The sequence below is a fragment of the Schistocerca americana genome, chromosome 2, assembly GCF_021461395.2.
Source record: "Schistocerca americana isolate TAMUIC-IGC-003095 chromosome 2, iqSchAmer2.1, whole genome shotgun sequence".
Lineage (NCBI taxonomy): Eukaryota > Metazoa > Arthropoda > Insecta > Orthoptera > Acrididae > Schistocerca > Schistocerca americana.
The window spans coordinates 378,964,760-378,983,238 of NC_060120.1; positions in this window are offsets into that span (position 1 = coordinate 378,964,760).

The window sequence follows — 18,479 nt, forward strand, 5'->3', positions numbered from 1 at the left end:
CATTTAGTGATTCGTAAAGCACAGGAATGATTCCAGCGCGACTACACATAAGCGAGAATGCAAGTTGAACGGAATTCCGCTATTATGTACTACATATTGTTCGGAGAAATTCGGCAACTTAAATTATTTGATTACAGTTAACTTACTATCACGGTCACACATGTAACGTGGAGCAATTATCGACTGAAACCGCTCATTTTGTAAATGGTACGTGCTGTCATGGCCAGATCTTCATCATAACACAACACAAAAATAACACTACACTACACACACACACACACACACACACACACACACACACACACACACACAAACACTCACACACAAATCACACTACACTCCACACACATACACACACACACACACACACACACACACACACACACACACACACACACGTGGTACTTACAGGTAAACTTAACAAATGCTGTAATGGAGCATGCTTCACACACATACATACACACACACACACACACGCACGCACACACACATACATACATACATATATACACACACACACACACACACACACACACACACACACACGGTGCTTACAGGTAATATTACAAATGCTGTAATGGAGCTTGCTGTAAATAAATAAATGAATAAACTGTTACTAAAACTCTGCAGTGATCTGTGGGCGCTCTAATTATGTGAAATGCGTCCTCAGTTAACGTGTTATAGGCTACTTCTGACCTCAACAAAATACATCGAGGTGCAATAAAATAACAACATTCTGCTGTGTGTTCTTTAATGTAATTAAAAACGTAACAGGTCCTGCCATGTCTTGGAAACGGGCAATTTTAAGGTCCACAAGCCTAAAAATGTAATTAAATGGCAAAAGGAAAAGGAACATTCAAGAGTATTCTCAAGTATTGACTAGCCCACAAAGTTGTAGAACTTGAAACTCTCTGGGGCTGGTTGGAACAACGCACCAAATGTAGGAAACGGTAGATATGCAATCAGGCCTACCTACTCCAGTTGCTGCAGCAATGGTTCCGCTGCAGTAACGTCTTCCAGATGAAAGGTCATGTGCAGTCCTCTTCATAAAGGTTCCTAGACGCCATCAAGCTTCTTGGAGACATTACACGCTATTGCGGGGATGGTGAATAACTTTTTCCGATGCTCCACATGACATGATTATACAATACATGACAATACAATACATTGATCTGTTACATCATTATCATAATTCCACCGAGGCCATAACTTAAGCCAGCATTTGTAGAGTTAATGCGAATTAGGAAAATTTTAATGTGACTTGGAAAAAAAAAAGTATTAAGGGGACTCATGGGAAGTATAAGACCTGTTAACGATGCTCTGATCACAGTCGATTAATTCTTTAAATTTACTGCTTTATGGTATGGCTAAGAAAAAGAGGAAATAAACAAATAATTAAATAAAGAATAATGAAAATTTTTCTGATATTTTCCGTGATTTATGAAAAACCACTTGAGGCCACGTGCAGGATGGCGACTTTTGTTTAAACCTCTACTTTATTTGAAGAACGGGTTCGATTACCATACCAGTATATAGATTTATTCTAGCACCGAGATTCATGTCGTAGCTCAGTTCATTACACACTCACCGATTCACTCTGAGACTCGTAACTTTATCAGGAACAAAATTTATATGTTATAACGTGACTGAAAAGGCAAAAGTTATTCATGCTATGCAATGATGACGTCTCATTGAAAGCCTGTAGTAATAAAAGAACATGCGCGGTACACTACGTGGGACTGTTCTCCTCCGTTCAGAACTACTACAGATCATTTTCTGGTGTGGCACTATAACCACGAGACAGCAGTGCTGTCAGAAAGCTTCAACAACGACCAGTGTTACCGTCGTTGTTTTCCAGCAGGTGAGCAGGTTCTGTAGTGGATGACACAACGCTCTGCGACCTCAGGGCTTCTTAACGCTGGCTGAGGAACATTCCTGGTGCGATCTGAAGCATTTTTGAGAGAACAGTCAGACGGATTGTGATTTTTTTCAGTCATCAGTTTTATGACCAGTTTGATGCAGCCCGCCACGAGTTCCTCTCTTTGCCTTTTCCAAGGATACCTCCTCCTCTTCTGATTCTTGAATAGAATATTCGCTATTACTAGCTGAAATTTATCGAAAAACTCAATTACTCTTTTTCCTCTGTCATTCCGATTAATAAGCCCATATTCTCCCGTAACATTTTCTTCTGCTCCTTCCTCTACAGCCGCATTCCAATATTCCATGACTATTACATTTTCGCCTTCCTTTACATATTGAATTAACTCGTTGAATATCCTCATACACTTCCTCTATCTCTTCATCTTCTGCGTGCGACGCCGGCGTGCAAATCTTCACTGTTGTTGTCTGCTTTGATTTGCTGTTTGTTCTGATGAGAATAACCTTATCACTGAACTGTCCGCACTAACTCACTCTCTGCCCCACCTTCTCATTCGTGACTATTCCTACTCCCATTATACCATTTTCTGCTGATGATGATAGTACCCTGTATTCGTCCGACCGGAAATCTTTATTTTCTTTCCATTTCACTTCACTGCACCACCCTCCCCCCTCTATATCTAGACTGAGCCTTAGTATTTCTCTTTTCAGATATACTTCCTTCCCTGCCACGTTCAAACATCTGACATTCTACGCCCCAACTCGTAGAAAGTTACCCTGTCTTGGTGAGCCAATATTTCCCTCATGGTCACCTCCCCATTCGCAGTCCCCTCCCAGAGATCCGAATGGGAGACTAGTCTGGAATCTTTTACCAATCGAGAGATCATCACGACACTTTATCAATTACAGGTCACGTGTCCTGTGGACAGTAATCATATATCTTTAATGCAATGGTCTCCATTGCCTTTTGTATCCTCATGTCATTTATCGTTGCTGATTCTTCTGCCTTTAAAGGGCAGTTTCCCACCCCAAGGGCAAGAGAGTGCTCTGAACGTCATCCTGCTCCTCCGCTCTCTTTCACCAGGCCGTTGGCAGAATAAGGGTGACATCTTATACCGAAAGCCTTCGGCCGCTATTTTTGACGATTTTTATTCAATATTTAAGCAGTGACGGGTTTCTAATTAGAGACCGAGAACGTTTCGATTACTGTTAAAAGACGCTACCTCTTGCATATTTTTCGTTTTTTGTGCTCGTCACTTGGTCTGTGTGGACGTCACATCACACACCTTCAAGTTCATTCTTGAATATTTCACTTAGATTTTATACTGTAATATTCATTTTGTAATATAATGCGTATCAGGTAAAAAATCATGATGTAGCAAAGTATCATATGTATTGTATACATATTCTTTGTATTTACGTCCAGTGTTTGCATTTTGTGAATAAGTTTCAAATCATGTGCAGCTAATTACTGTGAATATTTATAGGGAAACCTGTCAATGTACCTTATGAATTTGCAGTGGATACCACGCTGAAGTGCACTGTAAGTACCGAAAACGTAACATTTCCGTTTCATAAACGTTTTATCACCGTTTACTAAATTTCCATAATTATCGCCAGCCCCATCAGCACAGTGTCTAGCTACACTTGGTGCACCATATAATGTTCCTGTAAACCCTCGATCTGATGATGAGGCTGCAGTGCCTCGAGAATTCGTTAATGCCACAGTAAATCCCGTCTAACATCCAAAAAAGTCACTTGTTGCATATCTATATATAGATATATCGAATTTAAATCATAGTTGCAGTTCGTTAGCCATAATGGGTGTACTGAAAGTATGGTTATTATTAGCAGAAACCCTCCAGCTAGCGTTATACTGCTTCCTTGCGCAGCTACATGTGTGTTTTTTTACAAATAAACAAATAACATCGTAACGTTCTATATTTATAGTTGGGTTTTGTTGTTATTCTTACGGCTTCCGACCCATTGCTGGCCAAACAGCTAGGCATGGCACACAGGTGTTCCTGCGTGAACCATAGCAGCAATCACTGACCACAGGGGTCTTTCCGACCTGACTCATCCGTCTATGCTGTAGCACTGTTACAGCCGAAACCTGAGCCTCAGCTGAGTGCTAACAGAATGCTGCCATTCACCAGATCATACGATCTGGCTGTGAATGTAGGCCTAGCACTCCACAGTATTTGATAATTGAGACAGAAAACGTTCAATCTCTTTTGTACTAGACTACAGTATTCATCATGCAAATGGGGATATTTGTGCAGTATGATGGAGTTCATTGAGACAGAGGTGACACCTGAATACAACCCACTGCCTCTATGAGGCATCGATTGTCAGTATGTATGGAGACCAACTGTGCCACTGATATTCTGGTATCAGAGCTGCATACTGTGACTTTGTTGACTATATACATGTGAAAAGTGTGAATATAAATCAATCAGAGTAGTGTATAAATAACAATGTTTATCCAGCACCAAAATATGTGTAGAAGAACCGCATAAACAAAAAATCTGTGGAGTGTGACATGACAGCAGCAGTACCGGGTCCATCTTAGCCAAGTCAAACTTGGTTAGTCCAATTGTCGAATTACCCCCCCCCCCCCCCCCCCCCGGGTTGGTATTTGATGGGGGGGGGGAGGTTGAGCTGTTTCGTTTCTTGGCATTTTGTCACCATCGAGTAGTGTCTTACTGCTCCCTCAGTTACTACCTGAATGAGTTGCTCATTTGCCTCCATTAATAGCAGCAGCAGCGTTTATCGATACTAGAACTACTGTACCTGCTTTGGTGTGGCCGCTATATTTCCGTGTCGTGGTGTGTGTGAGGCCGTTGGTCTGTTGCGACGGAGCAGCGAGGAAGTCTCCGCAGCGTGAGGTCAGGCTGGGGCCGCTGGCAGCACACACGGTCGGAGTTGTGTGACACTAGCCATGAGAGCTGCAAAGTTCTTTGTCACCAAAACCTGCATACTGGCGCTGAGTAATCAGTGAACCTGTTGAGAAATCTCAACTGCTGTGACATCTCTTCACTGGCTGCTGGTTGTTGCTTCCTGGGCTGTTCCCGAAAGTAGCAATGTGATGGTGTGCTGGAGTCAGCAAAATTTTGCAGCCGTCTTCCTGTATGATGTTTAACTTTTGAAATTATTATAATTTATTAGTGAAGAGCACCAGCGGTATCTTCTGCCTTGTGGCCGTTAACGTTCCGATTACCTGCCCTGGTCGTTGGCATAGTTTTCTCGCAGTGTGTTTTCCTCACCGTGTTGATGCTGTCCGCCACGGCGCGTAGTTCGACAGCTTGATGTTGTTCCCTCTTTTTCTTTGAGTGGTTATTGTTCCTTGACTGTGTTTAGACACCACTTATTAAGACATAGTCCTGCTGCGATCCTCGTCCTCACTAATATTTTAGGTTCTCGTGTTGTTGGTCAGGTGGAAGGGAATTGATTAGATTGTTGGTTAGTTCTTCACCCGATTATGTAGTGTTATGCTTGGCTGCCTGTCTCACGTAAACTGTTGTTAGAGTTTCCTCCCCAGACTGACTCTTGGAACACTTCCGAGCACCACTCTTCTGTTGTTTGTCATTGTGATTTTTTTGTCGCAAGTACTGTGTCAGGCCTTCAGCCGTGTATTGATTTTGTCTGTTCTATGTTCAGTATATGGCCTTCAGCCAAAGCTTATGTGAAGTATTTTAAGACTAAGCCTTCAGCCATGTTTACTTAAAATTCTTGTTCGCTCTGTATTTAGGCCTTCAGTTGTGTTTGTTTTAAAATTTGTGGCTTTCAGCTGTAATGTGTAAACTCCTGTATGTAAGGTTTCTCTTTAATTATCCTGAATTCTTAAAATGGCCTTCAGCCGAACTGTGTAAATGTTTATCTTAAGGTTTGTCTTTAATTACTTTGAATAATTGTTTGAGCCTTCAGCCGTTAAGATATTTCAAGTTTTCTTAAGATGGTTTTCTGTTGTACTGTATAAATGCTTGTCTTTAAAGGTTGCCTTTTATTATGTTGAAATATTATTGGGCTTTCAGCCGAGGAATTAATTTAAATTTTTCTTAATATGGCTTTTAGCCGAAATTGGTAAAGGCTTGCCTTTTAAAGAATTTCCTTTGTTGATCTGAAATATTATTTGGGCCTTTAGCCGAGAAGACATTTTAATTTTACTTAAGTAAGGCCTTCATCCGTTTCTCTAAATCCTTGTGTTTTAAAAGGAATTATTTAAACCTTATTATTGAGAAGTTAGTTCGGCCCTCAGCCGTGACTTGATCCTTGTTGTTTTAAAGAGAAAACAGTGCATTGTGTTTTCGAGGAATGAAGTTCTGTGTTCTTGTGTAACTAACAGTAACTGATCTTGGCCCCTTTCCACAACGTGATCCGCTCTGTCGTGCGATACCAGATCTCAATGATCTACCTGATGGAAGCAAAATTTGCATCAATGCTCAGGAATCTGAATGCCTTAACGTACAGCAGAAAAATGGACGAATGCAATTATTGATGACGTATGTGTGTGTTTTGTCTAAGAAACCTAGTTTCGTGAAAGGATAGGTCTATCGTATGAATGTTGTTCCCCATGGCACTTACTGTTATCAAACCAACGCCATTCCGGGGACCAGGAGGAGGTGGTAAAACAAAATTACGTAAGATGTTCGAGTGGGAGATTATTGAGACTTCGTTCTGTCCCTACTGCAATATGTTGTTAGCCATAGTGATGCCAGTAGGTGGCGTCCGTATTTGTGCTGTATTTTTATCTTGTGCTTTGTGTATGTGAGTAAGTTCATGTATAATGTGTAAAAGGACTTGACATTTTGTCAAATAGTGCATAAACGATAGAGTCGTAAGTGCCTTCTGCACCACAAATTTTAGTAACCTAAGTGAATTCAGCCAATAGTTCTCATCTTGTCATTTGTCTAATATGTCCTTTTATGTAATATAAATAGTAACCTCGAATTTAATCACTGAGAATGTGGATCGTCTCTTTAAATGTGTCACCAGCTAGTGAAATGTACCTATAATTACCTATATGACGATGACTCTTATGCCTAGAGCGCGTCTAATAAGAGCATTCATAACCATCATTACATAGACTACTAATCGTAGCAAACATCGACTTAGCGCTAGTCACTATTCAATAATTTTCCATGAGTCACAGATCATTAGAGCCAAACTGTATATAATAGTTTTAAGCTTATGAACTGAATACTTCATTGAAAGTAATATTTAAGTGCCTAATTAGTAAATCAACTTCAAATTCTATGATTTCTGTGTTTACTACACACATCAAAAAAGTTTTGCGTCGCCTCGGTTCCGAGAGTTCCGGAACCTGTATAGATAATTGGAATAGGGATCAACATAAACAACATGCCCGTCCTTTTTATTGCTCATGAAAACCACTCATTGCGTGTTGTACCACCATACAGCGAGACCTTCAGAGGTGGTGGCCCAGACAGCTACACACACCGGAACCGCTAATACGCAGTAGCACGTCCTCTTGCATTGATGCATGCCTATATTCGTCGTGGCATACTATCTACAAGTTCAGCAAGGCACTGTTGGTCCCGATTGTCCCACTCGATGGGGGCGCGAATTGTCGTCCATGAAGACGAATGCCATTCTCCGACCGATAGTGCAACCATATTGGCAGCTTTGCCAATGTGGTTGCACTATCGGTCGGAGGATGGCATTCACGTATGTACAGCCATTATGGCGCCTTCCAAGACCACCAGCGGCGTACGTCGGCCCCACATAATGCCATCCCAAAACAGCAGGGAACCTCCGCCTTGCTGCGTTCGCTTGACAGTGAGTCTAAGGCGTTCAGCCTGACCCGGCTGCCTCCAAACACGTCTGCGACGATTGTCTGGTTGAAGGAACGTGTGACACTCACCGGTGAAGAGAATGTGATGCCAATCCTGAGCGGTCCATTCGGCATGTTGTTGGGCCATCTGTACCGCGCTGCATGGTGTCGTGGTTTCAAAGATGGACCTCGCCATGGACCTCGGGAGTGAAGTTGCTCATTATGCAGGTTATTGCGCACAGTTTGAGTCGTAACACGACGTCCTCTGGCTGCACGAAAAGCATTATTCAACATGGTGGCGTTGCTGTCAGGGTTCCTCCGAGCCATAATCCGTAGGTAGCGGTCGTCCACTGCAGTAGCAGCCCTTGGGCGGCCTGAGCGAGGCATGTCACCGGCAGTTCCTGTCTCTCTGGATCTCCACCATGTCCGAACAACATCGCTTTGGTTCACTCCGAGACGCCTGGACACTTTCCTTGTTGAGAGCCCTTTCTGGCACAAAGTAACAATCGGACGCGATCGAACCGCTGTATTGACCGTCTAGGCATGGCTGGACTACAGAAAACACGAACCGTGTACCTCCTTCCTGGTGGAACGACTGGAACTGATCGGCTGTCGCCGGCCGGGGTGGCCGAGCGGTTCTAGGCGCTTCAGTCTGGAACCGCGCGACCGCTGCGGTCGCAGGTTCGAATCCTGCCTTTGGCATGGATGTGTGTGATGTCCTTAGGTTTGTTAGGTTTAAGTAGTTCTAAGTTCTAGGGGACTGATGACCTCAGATGTTAAGTCCCATAGTGCTCAGAGCCATTTGAACCATTTTTTGATCGGCTGTCGGACCCCCTCCGTCTAATAGGCGGTGCTCATGCATGGTTGTTTACATCTTTTGGCGGGTTAGTGACATCTCTGAACAGTCAAAGGGACTGTGTCTGTGACACAATCTCCACAGTCAACGTCTCTCTTCAGGAGTTCTGGGAACGGGGTGATGCAAAACTTTTTTTGATGCGTGTGTAATGTATTACGTGATACAATATGTGAAAATGACTTACAATTTCGTGGCGCTCTCCATCGGTAATTCTGGAATTCAGTATGGTGTAGGCCCACCCTTAGCCTTGATGACTCCCGCAGGCATACTTTCAATCAGTTGCTGGAAGGTTTCTTGGGGAATGGCAGCCCATTCTTCACGGAATACTGCACTGAGGAGAGGTATCAGTGTCGGTCGGTGAGGCCTGGCACTAAGTCGGCGTTCCAAAATATCCCAATGGTGTTCTATACGATTCAGGTCAGGACTCTGTGCAGACCATTCCATTACAGGGGTGTTATTGTCGTGTAACCACTCTGCAACAGGCCGTGCATTATGAATAGGTGCTCGATCGCATTGAAAGATTCAATCGCCATCCCCGAATTGCTCTTCAACAGTGGGAAGCAAGAAGGTGCATAAACATCAATGTAGGCCTGTGCTGTGTAGGCCACGCAAAACTACAAGGGGTGCAAGCCTCCTCCACGACCACAACATAACACCACCCCATTCGAATTTTACTGTTGCCACTACACACTCTGGCAGATGACATTCGCCATACCCACACCCTGCCATCGGATCGCCACATTGTGTACCGTGATTCGTCTCTCCACACAACGTTTTTCCACTGTTCAATCGTCCAATATCTACGCACCCTACACCAAGCGAGGCGTCGTTTGGCATTTACCGGCTTGATGTGTGGCTTATGAGCAGCCGCCCGACCATGAAATCCAAGTTATCACATCGGAAACAGTGGACCTAGGGATGTTTAGGAGTGCTGAAATCTCGCGTACAAACGTATGGTACAAGTGACACCCAATCACCTGACCACCTGACTTCGAGTTCCGCGGAGCGCCACATTCTGCTCTCTCACCATGTCTATTGACTACTGAGGTCGCTGATACGGAATACCCGGCAGTAGGTGGTAGCACAATGACCCTAATATGAAAAACGTATGTTTTTCGGGGTGTCCGGATACTTTTGATGACATAATGTTTATTTTTCCAAGTGTATTTGTATTTAAGCTTTGAGTATGTCTATGTACGTATAATTTGTCTATGCGGATCGTGAATTTACTGGGTAGATGTGTAAAATGCGTCATGTGAGGTTACCTTCTGACATACTGCCGTATTGATATTCGCATTCGCGGGGCTTGTTGTTTTTCTGGTATTGACCGTTTTGCTTTGCTTTCTGTCGTGTCCGGGTTTAGCAGGCTTGACGCCCCAACTTTTTATCTATGTTCTCTTATTCGTTAGACCTTGGGCCATTTGCAGGTGTCCGACTGACTGATAAATTCCAAACATGGAAAACACAGCCGACTTTTATTTCCGCTTTTTGTTTGATAATAACTGATTACTTATTAATTGACCATTTGTAACTGATTAGCAAGTACGCTGTTATGAAAAAGAATCTTAAAAAGACTGTTGTCACGATCCTGGTATTGCAATGCAAATATTACACTCAGTTCTCTTGCACAAATTACTTATAGACAGTCGTGTGATAAATAATGCTGTACAGACACACTGTGAAGTGACGAAACTCGCAAACGCTTTGGCAAGGCAAAACTTTCTCACCTCCATATGAGGTAAATAAACGTGGAACAGAAGAATGTTTGTAGTAGTGGGGTTTACTCACCCTTGCCCGGTCTCGATCGGGAACCTTCTGATATACTGTGAATCCCTCGCACACTGTAATGCTGTGACCCTGCAGGTAGTGCGCTCTTCACAAACACTATCACGGAGTAAACATGCATGTGCTGAATTTAATAGCGTGAGAACTCTAGATTCGTCTGCCCGTGCGCAGTAGCCGCCGGACATAGACTCAGCTGTAAATTGATTATTGCCACGGTGTCTGCATGATTAAACTTTAAAACTTTCTGCTATAACAGCAAGAATTTACGTGTACGCCGTATATGAACACTCCAGCAGTGCGTGTGGCGTCACTTTAATATAACCGTGTAGTTAAGAGACAGTTCTGCTTTCTCAAGCAGTGTTGTTTGTTTAGAATTAAATCTCCTGAGCTCTAGTAAATGTTTAGCCAGCAGGTGGGGCGTTTAGTACCAACTTACAGGCAGTGTGTATAAGGCGACTTCCCACTGAAGCGAATTATGACCCAAGGTTTGCATACAAGCAGAAAGTGCGTCAGGACATCAGTTCAGAACATAGCGTCGGCAACAGTTCATGAAGCTTACACACTACTTAATCTAACTGAAACTAACTTACATTAAGGACAACACACACACCCATGCCCGAGGGTAGAGTCGAACCTCCGACGGGGACAGCCACTCGATTCGTGACAATGCGCCCGAGACCGCGCGGCTACCCCGCACGGCCAAAATGCATGAACGAGTCTTTATTAAGCAATGACGTTGAAATTTGGCTTTGTTTCATGAATCCTGTGGAGTACTGAGCAAACAACTGACAACACTCCGGAGCTTGCCAGCGCGCGCCTGCGCTCTCGAGGCTTATAGTTCCTGCACGCCGCCATTACTCTGACGGTGTCGGTGGAGGGGGCTACCTGCGGTCATCAACCCGTGTGATCTCTCCCCCGCTTCCCCAAAGCGCTCTTCCGCTGACATGCGGAGAGAAAATATCAACAAAGAGTGTACAATGATTTTATGTCATTTAAAAAATTCTAGAAACCACTCCGCCAATGACCACGAGTCTACTTTGTTACTTTTTACATTCCTTTTCCCAGAAGATTCCGACGTTAATAAGCATATGATGACCTCGAGTCTGCTTTGCTTCGTATAAATTGCTCATAATTTCGACTTTTCTTCGACAACCATCGCCAGAAGACCTTGCGTCTGCTTTGCTATGTATAAATTCATTACCTTCGAACTTTTCTACGTCAACCACCGTCAGCAGACTAAGAGTCCACTTCGCATTAATGTAAATTCACTTTTCATAAAACGAAATTCCTTATCCATCCACGAAGGACATCGAGTCTACATTGTGTCTGTATAACATCAACCTTTTTTTGGACCATCGCTGACCATCGATTTATGAAGACGTCGAGTCTACTTAGCGTTGTATCGAGCCAAATTTCTAGAAAATAGCTCGATGATTCCAAAATTCATTCTTCGCAAATTTACGACATGAAATCGCTGGAATCTGCTGTATATGTGAAATATTTTTCTAACCAAGTTGATGTGAATATTTGATCTGTACGTCTATGAAAAATCTTAATCTTTTGAAGTTATCATCGATTTCTGGATCTGTGTATAACTTGTACAGATGAAAATACTTTAAGATTCAATTTGAATTATAATGTACTGAAGTAAGTGTGACGTAAGCAACTGACTAACTCAAAGTCATTATTTAATTCTGCTGTATGTAATTCGCTCTGAATTTCTTATGCTAAATGTGCACTTCAGCTGTATACTGACTTATGTTACATACTGAAATACTTTGTGGAATGAAAATATGACAGCCCACAGTATCATGGGTTTTACCCTAACGTTAGTCGAAAACTTGAAGGTATTCGGTGCTTCGTATACCTTCAAGCCTTCGATGGGTCTATGTGTTATTATTTTTTATTTCATCCTATTTTGCATGTATGTACTGTTTGTGAAATAACTGTATAAACGATGTATATGTTAAATTTACACATTTACGTGAGTGTATCGATTCCTAAAACCTTACGTCTAATCGCTGGGCTAACTTCGTTTGTCCGATATTTCTGTACTTCAGTTGTTTTATCTCTTGTGAGTCTTTTCTTTCTCTGTCTCGCTTTCGTAAGTCGCGGACGCCATTCTGCTGTGCTCATTGTAAAGATTATTTTGTAATTGGTAATTAGGTTTTCTTAATATAGTATAAAGTTAAAGTTATTCTGCCGGTTATTTCTAACAAAAACCACGTTACTTTTATATGATTTTTAATTTGTATGGTGTGTTTTCAGAGGATCGCGGCTGGAACAGAGGCGTCTGCGGCACCTTGTAAATGGACGTTAATGGACGAACACTTTTCGTGTTGCGTCTTAACGCTACACGCCCCAGAGGTATTTGGACCGGCCACTTTATTTTTATCTTGCAGGATGACGTCGTTTTGCGGCCTACACAAGTCGTACACAGGCCACACAAACCTTTCAAAGTTTCTGATAGTGGTTAATTTGCCTTACATGACGCATTCTCAGCTTCACACCGATCTCGGTACGAAGCACTGGCTGTATTACCCAGCTGAGCCGTACGTATTGCCGACGACAATACGGGCAACCACCATCTATTGACATCTACCCTTTTTCTTGGATTTGTGTTAAATCATTGAAATTACTGTTTTTGAATCTATTTCATCGTAGTAATGTGTCACTAGGTACATGACCATGTTGAACCGCGAAACAATTATTCACATTTGGATAAGCCTTACTCTTCCAGAGGTTTTCTTTTCATTTCAGGAAAAGACAGCAGCAGACATAAAACGAATGCTATCGTTTCAAAATGGAATAGGGAAATGCATTTGTGTTCTATTACAGGGCTGGCTGGAGGCGAAAGTCTGAAAAATATACTGAGGTGCAAAACTATCTACGGCTGTTAAAGAGAAAGCGGGAGTTTCGAGTAAATTCTAATATCAACGTGGTAAAATAAGCTAAACTAAAGAACACCATTCGGAAATTCTCCGAGAGACGGTGAGAAAATAAAATGAAAATCTGCAACATGAAACAAATGCAATTAAGAGAGCTATGAAGAAAACAAAACAAAAACTTAGTACTAAGAAAAGGATAGATTGCAAGATGACCCATTGAGTTCCAGACAGGCACAACGGAAAGACTGTTACACATGATAGCTTTCGGCCAATATCATCGTCAACAAAGGAAACAGACACACAGAAACAAGCGTACCCCGTGCACACATGACCGCTACCACCTGCAGCTTCGACGTGAGATTCAGGGAAGACAACACACAGACATTCACAAAGGCAAGCACACTGCGCTACCATCTGAGGTTCCGACCTGAGATGCCGATAGCAGGAGACATGTGTGCATGGGGTGTGTTTTCCTGTGTGAATGTGTGTGTGTCGAGAGGATATTCCGTGCAAGAAATCCTGCACCAGTTACATCTTCGCAATTATGGTTGACCGCAAAGGCAGTATGGCTCACTTTCACCAACTGCGACATGGTCGCGTATACAAACAGTGATCCAATACTGTCGAATGTTTTTTATTCCAGTCTTTGATCACAATATGAATTCCTTAGACGATGACCGGTTTCAGTCCGTAATGACCGTCCTCAGATCTTTTTTACACCATGTCCTGAAGTGATAAGGCCATAATGGCATCGTCAAAACATATAAATATAATCCGCATAGCATCGCCATACGGATCTAAACTAAGGTGTAGAGTAGGCCGCATCGTCCACACAGTCATTCATGGCCTTATCACTTTAGGACATGGTGTGAAAAAGATCTGAGGATGGTCATTACGGACTGAAACTGGTCATCGTCTAAAGAATTCATATTGTGATCAAAGACTGGAATAAAAACCATTTTAGTATGGCTCAGCATTTCTGCAGAGGATTTCCAACGACTTGTTCAGTCCATCCCGCGTTGAGCTGTTCTAATACGCCGGACAAAAGGTGGCCCGACACTATATTAGGATACATCGAATGGATTTTGTTACCTCAATCACCTGTTACCTGAAATACAGCATATCGCTGATATTAACTCTGCTATGAAATTTTTCGCGATACGGGTTCGAAGTATGGCAGATGTGGAAGTCAAGATGGCCAGGAAAGAAGTTTCTATCCGATTTTGCGGTTTGTACGGGACAATGAAACTGTTTTACACCGTTTCCTATACGGAAACCGTTATTGTCTCAACGTGGCGGATAAAATATTCCAAGTGTTTTTCTGAAGCGGAGCACTTCCTATTGCTCATTCTAACGTGTGGTCAGTGTCTTTTCTTTCTTTTTTTGTGAGGTCGTTTACGAAATACGAAGTGTGTCCATGGTCCATATTACGTGGAGGAGAGTTTATATCTATGTACATGGAAGTGGAAAAAATATGGAAACACCAAAGTCACAAAACAATACTCTGCCTAATACGGTGTAGGAAAACGGTGCAAAATTGTGGCAAACCGAAGTAACGATGATGGAGGTAGATAACGGTCACTCATCCTTTTCTCCAAAGTAGACCACAAAAGTTTAATAACATCCAGATCTGGTAACGGTCCCGACCAGGGGAGATGCGACACGGCTCCACCGTTATGGAAGAAACATGGTACCATGGGATGGGCCTGATCAGCTGAAATGGTCGCATAATTCTTGGCCGTAATGTGACCTTGCTGTGTACCAATAAGGCCTGTGGAATACCACGATATGGTAGCTCAAATCACTCCGGTTCGCCCTGCAGTCCCCTGCTTATGGTGCTCCCTTCGTGTTGTTTTGGCGCTGACAGGGTTCGCGAATGCGACATTCAGTTCTGCAGTAATTTTTGCAGCCTCTTATTTTTTCGTCTCAGTCCTCTTCAATTACCGCGTGTCGTGATTACTCAACACACAATTTCGTCCGCGTTGTGACTTACTGGACGATTTTTTTCCGCTTTCTTGTATGCGATATCCACTGAAGAGCGAAAGAAACTGGTGCACCTGCCTAATATCGCGTAGGGCCCCCCTCGAGCACGCAAAAGTGCCGCAATACGACAAGGCATGACTCGACTAATGTCTGAAGTGGTGCTGGATGGAACTGACACCATGAATCCTGCAGGGCTGTCCATAAATCCGTATGAGTGGGAGAGGGTGGAGATCTCTTCTGAACAGCACGTTGCGAGGCATCACAGATATGTTCAGTAACGTTCGTGTTGGGGAGTTTAATGGTCAGCGAAGTGTTTAAACTCAGAAGAGTGTTCCTTCAGCCACTCTGTAACAATTCTGGACGCGTGGGGTGTCAGATTGTCCTGCTGTAATTATCCAAGTCCGTCGGAATGCACGATGCACATGAAACGACTCAGGTGATCAGACAGAATGCTTACGTACGTGTTGTAAGTAGGCTCTTCAGGTTTTTATATTGGCAACGTTACGTAGCGCTCTGTATGAAAATCACTGGCTGTGCTGTGTGCAGTCTGTAGCTAGTTTGCATTGTTGTCTGCCATTGTAGCGTTGGGCAGTTGGCTGTTAACAGCGCATAGCGTTGCGCAGTTGGTGAGCCGCCAGCAGTGGTGGATGTGGGGAGAGAAATGGCGGAGTTTTGAAATTTGTAAGACTGGATGTCATGAACTGCTATGTATATTATGATTTTTCAACACTATTAAGGTAAATACATTGTTTGTTCTCTATTAAAATCTTTCATTTGCTAACTATGCCTATCAGTAGTTAGTGCCTTCAGTAGTTTGAGTCTTTTATTTAGCTGGCAGTAGTGGCGCTCGCTGTATTGCAGTAGTTTGAGTAACGAAGATTTTTGTGAGGTAAGTGATTTGTGAAAGGTATAGGTTAATGTTAGTCAGGGCCATTCTTTTGTAGGGATTATTGAAAGTCAGATTGCGTTGCGCTAAAAAATATTGTGTGTCAGTTTAAGCATAGTCATGTATAATTTTTCTAAGGGGACGTTTCATATGGCGACCCTATTATCTTCACATGAATTCTTCAAGAATCATTGTCTTCACAGTATTATTCATTAATTATCTTCAGTATACATCTTATATAGCATCATATTAACGTAATACATCAACAGCTTCGTGCGCCGTCGCACACGTTTCATCACGTCGTCGGTTGAACATGAGGCCACTTCCAGAGACGCGAAGAATCCCATACATTCCTCCAGGACAGGCCGTGTCTCCCGCCCGATGCACAGGAAGCCACCGTAGACGCCTTGGAGCTCACAAGATGACCGAAACTGCGGGTGTTTTCACAGTTTTCTCCCGCACAATATCTTTGTTATTGTAATTATGAATAATTTTATCAAATCATTATCGGCCACTGTCCAAAACAATGTGTAAAATTTTTTGTGGGGAGCATGGGGGCTATGTAAGTAGGCTGTTTAGGTTTTTATATTGGCAACGTTACGTAGCGCTCTGTATGAAAATCACTGGCTGTGCTGTGCGCAGTCTGTGGCTAGTTTGCGTTGTTGTCTGCCATTGTAGCGTTGGGCAGTTGGCTGTTAACAGCGCATAGCGTTGCGCAGTTGGAGGTGAGCCGCCAGCAGTGGTGGATGTGGGGAGAGAAATGGCGGAGTTTTGAAATTTGTGAGACTGGATGTCATGAACTGCTATGTATACTATGATTTTTAAACACTATTAAGATAAATACATTGTTCGTTCTCTCTTAAATTTCTTTCATTTGCTATGTCTATCAGTAGGTAGTGCCTTCAGTAGTTTGAGTCTTTTATTTAGCTGGCAGTAGTGGCGCTCGCTGTATTGCAGTAGTTTGAGTAACGAAAATTTTTGTGAGGTAAGTGATTTGTGAAAGGTATAGGTTAATGTTAGTCAGGGCCATTCTTTTGTAGGGATTATTGAAAGTCAGATTGCGTTGCGCTAAAAAATGTTGTGTGTTAGTTTGAGCACAGTCATGTATAATTTTTCTAAGGGGACGTTTCAGTGTCACCTGTCAGAATCGTATCTAGACGTATCAGGAGTTCCATATCACTCCAACCGCGCGCGCCTCACACCATTACAGAGCCTCCACTAGCTTGAACAGCCACTTTCTGACTTGCAGGGTCCATGGATTCATGAGGTTGTCTCCATACCCGTACACGTCCATCCGCTCGATACAATTTGAAACGAGACTCGTCCGATCAGGCAAAATGTTTCCAGTCATCAACTGTAAAATGTCGGTGTTGACCGGCCCAGGCGAGACGTAAAGCTTTATGTCGTGCAGTCATCAAGAGTACACGAGTGAGCCTTCGGCTCCGAAAGCCCATATCGACGATGTTTCGTTGAATTGTTCGCACGCTGACACTTGTTGATGGCCCAGGATTGAAATCTGCAGCAATTTGCTGAAGGGTTGCACTTTCGTCGCGTTGAACGATTCTCTTCAGGTGTCGTTGGTCCCGCTCTTGCAGGATCTTTTTCCGGCTGCAGCGACGCCGGAGATTTGATGTTTTACCGGATTCCTGATATTCGCGGTACACTCGTGAAATGACCGTACGGGAAAACCGCCACTTCACCTCTACCGAAAATGGTGTGTCACATCGCTTCTGCGCCGTCTATAATAGCACGTTCAAACTCACTTAAATCTTGATAACTTGCCATTCTAACAGCAGTAACCGATCTAACAACTGCGCCAGACCGTTATTGTCTTACATAGGCGTTGGCGACCGCTGAGACGTATTCTTCCTGTTTACATCTCTATATTTGAATACGCATGCCTATACCAGTTTCTTTGGCCCTTCAGTGTATATCTTCGATATGGTGCTTTGGGAGACAACAGACTCTTAGGCTAACTTGTTCACAGAACCACCCACCACACGAGCCCACGTTCGACTTCACTTAGCTCCGACATACTACACATACAACTATACGAAACACTGTTCTGACCACGAATGACACTCGCAACGTATTGAGGACACTGCAGAGGTGGCGTTCGCGGTCAAGTGCAACAGCATAATCTGCAGGCTTAGCTAGCATCTGCATTTATGTTCAAGTACGCATTTCCCGCGGTGTTGCCATATTTCTGTCCTACACCTTTATTTAGTGGTGCCGCTATAACAGCTCTTGGCTATTTGCTGTCCACCTCGATCTTTCGCTGTTGGAAGGTCAAACGTATTTTTCTAGTGTTTTCTAGACACATTCAGAGTGTGAAAGGTGCTTGATAGACTTCACATGATATCGATAAATGCAGCCGTGGAGTGTGGTTCTTGTCACAGGTAAACGATA